The 6,120-nt window shown below is 47.7% G+C and overlaps 1 long non-coding RNA gene across 1 annotated transcript in view; it reads right to left on the bottom strand.

Moving 5' to 3' along the window:
• LOC106505772 overlaps positions 2,839–6,120 on the bottom strand; it is a 5,623-nt gene continuing 2,341 nt past the window's right edge. The window contains exon 3 of the long non-coding RNA XR_001300503.2: positions 2,839–3,642. This is a non-coding gene — a long non-coding RNA (uncharacterized LOC106505772). The remainder of the gene's footprint in view (positions 3,643–6,120) is intronic.

The following is a 6,120-nucleotide window of genomic DNA, read 5'->3' as shown; positions in this document are numbered from 1 at the left end:
AGAATTAGTGGTATTTTATATAAGTAGAGTTTGTACATAGAATTGGGGCAAGTTTTGAGGAAGTGAGTCTTTAGTGAAATCCCCAATAAGATAGTGACAATAACTTGGCAGAGAAGAGTAGCTTCCTTGTAGGAGGGAATTTGCAAGAGGTGTATGGGAATTGCCTCCTTGGTGGGAATGATCTTGGTAACTGTGGCAAGAAGCCATGAAGAGGACAAGTCTCCCTCAGAATGGCGAAGGGTCTAAATTCAGCCGTGGGCTCATTGCCAGGCTGATAATAATTGGTCTGATAGGTCAATCTTCCTCTGGTTTAATAGTGTGTGAGGGAAAAAAAAAAAAAAAAAAAAAAGATCGCTCCTCCTTGTTTCCCTCTTACCAGCCTCCCCTGACTCTGTCGACCCGCCCTGTGCCTGGCTTGTGGCTAAACTGCCCAACTGCCAGTTAAAACCCACACTTCCCAGCATGCCTTGCACCACCCAGAAGCCCAGTCCCCACCATTCATTCTGCTCCCCACCTGAAAGCAGCTCTAGCAAATAACCTTCCAGATTCAGGGCCTCTCGCTCTCCGGGGGCCTCTCCCCACTACCTCCCTCGACTGTGGCTGAGCCTGCTACCGCTTGACAGCAAACCACACTTGACAGAGCAACAGGAAGGAGCACGGGGCCCACTGCCCTCAGCCTCTATGCGATCAACAAGGTTGTGCTCCTTCTCCACAGCCAGTGCTTCGGAGTCTTCCACCCTTCTGGCCTCCCTCCCAGGGTCTCGGGAGTCCCAGGGGACCCCTCTGTTGGTCTTACCCTTAACATGTAGAGCTTCTGGGAATAGGTGGATGTGAAATGAATTGAGGGGCTTTTGACCTGTGCCTTCCGGCAGTGTGCACCTTGCCCCACTGCCAAGGCCTCTCTGGGCTCGGGCAACAACCCCTCCTCCCCCACACACCCGCTCCAGTGCTGAGGACCCTGCTTCTGCCGCGGACCTCCAGCCTGCCGTCTTCCCTGTATTCCCACCACCACCTTTTTGTTTCTTTTGCTTCCCCAAGCAGCCAGAACCTTGCCTTGTGGTTATGCTTTTCATTCTACTGCCATTCTAGAATGCCCCAGTTGTTGGGAAACACGGCCAGGCTGTGGGACAAGCCAGCTTCAACTCCTGCTATAAGTCCACGATTCTGAAATCCCAAAAGCTCTGAAAACCAAAGGCTTTTTCAGTGTGTTTGACATAAACTCAGTTGGCTGCAAAACCTGGCGTGAACTGACAAAGAGCCTATTTTGTTCACTTTATCTTTTGCCCATTCAATGTGAATATTTATGTTTATTGCCAAAATATTATTAATATCTTGTTTTGGGGGTATAGTTCTAAATCCCATTGGAGGAAATATGTAGTATACGGTATAGGTACCATGTGACCATGAAAAATTGTGATTTTTTGTTCATTCGTTTGTTTTGCTTTTGTCTTTTTTAGGGCCCCACTCATGGCATATGGAGGTTCCCAGGCTAGGGGTCTAATTAGAGCTGTAGCTGCTGGCCACAGCCACAGCCACAGCCACAGCAGATCCGAGCCACGTCTGCGACCCACACCACAGCTCATGCAACACCGGATCCTTAACCCACTGAGCGAGGCCAGGGATTGAACCTGCAACCTCATGGTTCCTACTCAGATTTGTTTCCACTGCGCCACAATGGGAACTCTGAAAAATTGTGATTTTTGAAATATTTCTGGTCCTCAAATTTTAGGATAAGAAATTTTGGACCTGTACTATAATGCCACACAAAAGAGAACTGGATAGGCGTTCCCTGGTGGCTCCGTTGGTTAAGGATCCAGTGTTGTCACTGCTGTGGCTCTGGTTACTACTACAGTGTGGGTTCAGTCCCTGGCCCGAGAACTTCCGCATGGTTTGGGCGCAGCCAAAAAAAAAGAAAAAAAGAACGGGGTAATTAACTCTACCCATCCAAGTGACAGAATCACATAGAGCTAATCAAAATCATCCATGAAAATTTAGGAATATAGGAAATGTATTGTTGTCAATTATGGATTAAACTTACAAAAGAGCAGGTGGGATTCGACACCAACATTATTTTTAAAGAAGCATATTGGACATGCGTAAAAAAGCTTGGCCTGCAATACACCGTAATGTTCATGGTGAGTCGTCTCTATATTGTGGGTCGGTGGTCAATTTTCTTCTTTTTAGCCTTTTCAGCATCTCTGTGATACTTTTATAAGCAGAAACTTAAACAAACAAACAAAACAAAACAAAAAAAACACAGTAACTGTTACTAGAAACACGTCGGGACTAACACTTTCTTTTGTGTGGCCTTGGGCAAAAGCTGTAATCAATCTGAGCCGGACTTTCCCTTCTGTAAATTGAGACCGTTAGTACCTCCTTAATGGAGTTGTTGAGGGACAAGGTATGGACCTAGATGGATGGTGGCTATGACTGTGGGCCTTGTGTCAAGGTGCCTTTCTCCTCCACCAGGCCTGGGTTGCCCACTGCTGTTGCGCAGGAGTGCAGACTGAGTCCTCCACGCGTTGCCCGCTGTTCTACAGGGGGGTCCCTGGAAACAAGGATGACCCCCAGTCCCTTCCAGTCTGTCTTTCCTTCTCCCTGTCACATTGCTGTAATATCTGCTACATGCAGAGGCTTTCCCAATTTGCCAAGGCTCCCCACTGTGAAGACTTCACCCCGTCTCTACTCATCTCTTCCTCACCCATTCTGCCAAGGAAATATATTTATATAGCACATCACATTTTTACCAAAAACAAACAAACAAACAAACAAACAAACAAAAAACGCATTCCTTCTCCTTCTCTTCAGTTATTTTTAATTTTTTTAAATTGAGGTATAGTTGATTTACAATGTTGTGTTTGTTTCAGGTGTACAGTAAAGTGATTCAGTTACGCATATATATTTTGGATTCTTTTCCACTATAGATTATTACAGTATATCCAGTAGAGGTCCCTGGGCTATACAGTAGGTCCTTGCTGCTTATCTATTTTATATACAGTAGGGTGTATATGTTAAACCCAAACTCCTAATTTATCCCTCCCCCACCGTTTCCCCTTTGGTAACCGTAAGTTTATTTTCTATGCATGAATGCATGACCTTCGTTCTTCAAAGAGCATTTGTCCCTCCCTGTGCTTATATTCATACACCTAGTCACTAATTAACTAACACGTGACAACACATGACTCTGCTGAAACTTTTCTTTTGAAGAGCACTCATTCACTCATTCATGTAGTCCACACAAATGTATGAGCACCCAGTATGTGTCAGGTTCTGTTCCGGGCACTGGGATACAGCAGTTAATAAGCAAATTTCTTTCCCTTGAGAGGACAGAGTCTAGTTGGGGAGGCAGACCATTAGCAAATAAAGATAGAATAAGATCGGCCAGTGACGTGAATAAAAAAAAATATTCTGAAGAAAACGGAAAGTAAGGGAAAGGTATTGGGGATGTGTGCCATTGTAGATGGCACTGACATTATACTTCTCTGAGCATCTGCTTCTCTTTGTACATCAGATCTTTTGTCATAGGTTGATACAGCCAGGATTTCCAGGCCTCTTTGAGGAGGTGACATTTGAGCAGCGGCCTCAAGGAAGTTAGGGAGTGAGCTGTTTGGCTGCCTGGGGAAGAGGAAGAGCATTCCAGACCTAGGAAAGAGAAATGGCAAAAGCCCTGAAACCGAAGCCTGCTTGGTTTAAAGGAGCTGCAAGGAGGACTTCACGCTTTGAGTGGGATAAGCAAGGAGGAAAGCAGTAGGCTATGAAATCCGAGGGAACAGGGAGGGGACCAGATCATGCAAGGTCTTGAGTCCATGATGTGGACTTGGATTTATGTTTGTCAGTTATGAAAAATGAGTTCCCATTGACCAATAAGTGACCTTGCCCAAGTCCTCAACCACCCCAATGGCTCTAGAGCAAATGACACTTTAACTTTCATTCATTTAAGAAACCTTTGCTGGGTACCTCCTAGGTGCGAGACTAGGTATTGCTAAGGATACATACAAATGTGGACAGACTATAGTCGCAGCCAGCCAGGACTCACTGCCCCGGGGAAGAGCAGACCTGTGACATGGGACCGAGGATGCCCTTTGGACGGCACTGGACAGAACCACGGACAAAGTCCTGTGAAGATGCCATCATTGCTCCTAGGTCCCTTCTTCTTGACCTGGCCTTATCTCATCATCTCATTCATCATCTCCCTTATCTCTTCTTCAGTCTTTGATTTCATTCCCAGCCCCATCTCTTGAGGATGAAGTTCAGATGCCGCCTCTTCCAGAAAGCTCTCCTGACATCCCCACCATCCGTGCCCTCTTCCTCTTCTGACTCTCCCAGGACAGCATTCCTGTTTCTCCGTGATTCCTTTCCAGTCTGCCCTGAACTAGCCATGGCTGGTTGTGTGCACCCCTCTCCCTCGATGTCCCACTGCTGGCCACACCATGGCACTGACATTATACTTCTCTGAGCATCTGCTTCTCTTTGTACAGCATGAGATCTTTTGTCATAGGTTTGATACAGCCAGGATTTCCAGAGAAAGAAGAGGCATTGTCCCCACAGACATCAGGCCATGAGGGAGGCCATGGGCTCATCCTCCTGGGAGAGCTTTGTGAACTGCTTAAATCCCTACCTACTTGAACAACAAGGAGCAAGAGGAGCAGACCTCAGGATGTGAGACCCACCCCCTGGCCCAGGTGGCTAGAGAAGAGGACCAAACATGCCAGGAAGGACCTTTGGCCAAGCCAGGCTCACTTGCCCTCAGTCTTTGACCCCTGAGCTTTTCCAGGGCTGGCATCAGGAGGGGTTGAGTGGTACCAGTGTGGGTGGTAACTTTTTCTCTTTCCGTTTTTGATTTTTGCTTCTTAAAAAACTACATTCCAAATGAGGGAAATGAAACTACTGAAGACTCTCCCCCAGCAGCCAGCTGACATGGGGCAAGAGAACAATTCCTAAGTTAAGGCCCCAAAGGAAATCCCCTCCCTGTCATGTGCCAAGGCTGGGAGAAGCAGGGGTGGCCCTAGTTCACTGCTCGGGCGGGCCCCAGTGGCCAAGGTGAAGGGCCAGGATGGAGGGGCTGCGCGGTCCATGGCCCGGAACAGAGAACCCGAGGCAGAGCGGGAAACACAGGTGACAGTGAGACGACCAAGATCTCGGGCCTGGCGTGAGCGGCCGCCTCCAGAGGACCCTGTTGCTCTTCTCCCCCAGACCCATCTGTGGAAGGAAGCTGGCCCCCGTTTCTCCCCCTGGATCCTTTGCACACTTTGCCCTGACTCAAATGTGTCTCCCTTCACAGACTCCGCCACAGGTCTCTCCACCCCTCAGTCTTGAATAGTATCTGGTTATCATCTGAAAAAGCAGTGGGAGGGGAGCACAGAAGCCCAAGTTCCTTTGATCTCTTTGGGACACTGAGAAGTTCTACCAGTGACAAACTATTATACAGCTTAGTTTAAGAAAGAAAGGGTGGGTGGAGCCCTTAGAAACAATATCTAGAGAATCATCAACAAGGTAGGTTTATTGCCTTCCTTTCTTCTCTCCTTCTCTTCCCTCCTTCCTTCTTCGAGCAAATATTTACGGAGCCCCTTTCTGTGCATTGGGCGGATGCTTTTTGGAATAACCCATGACACTTCTCTGAAGAAGTTTATCGTGTAGTTGAGGAAACAAGACAGAAATCCTAAAAGTTAGATCACCATGGAAGAGACGTCATGAGACCAGTGGATATTGGGCACCCTTGGGACTGTGTGTTCAGTGGAAGCGATGGAAGCTTCACAGAGGAGGGGAACTCAAAATGTGCCTTCAAGATGGGGTCGGGTGGGAGTGGGAGCTGGGAGGTTGTTGTTCCAAGCAAGGACACCTTAGGAGCCCTGAACCTGCTGAGGAGGGAGTACCGAGTGGGGAGCATTTGTTCTGTGTTCAGGGTTGAGACTCACTGTGGACCATGTGTTGAGCTATGGGAAGTAACAGTGAAGAGAGGCTGGAGACAAAATCTGGCCAAATGAGGCATCTGGACTTTCTCCTCCAGCTGGAAACTGCCCAGCTCCTTGCTGTCACCTCTGATCTCCTCCGAGAACCTGTGTGCTGCTAGACACTGAACTTGTCTTTGTTTTGGTTGAGCTTAGGACAGGGACAAACGCT

Source organism: Sus scrofa, chromosome 13 (genome assembly GCF_000003025.6).
Source record: "Sus scrofa isolate TJ Tabasco breed Duroc chromosome 13, Sscrofa11.1, whole genome shotgun sequence".
Classification (NCBI taxonomy): Eukaryota; Metazoa; Chordata; class Mammalia; order Artiodactyla; family Suidae; genus Sus; species Sus scrofa.
The sequence above is the reverse complement of the archived record's forward strand: the minus strand, read 5'-3'. Positions and strand labels throughout refer to the sequence as shown.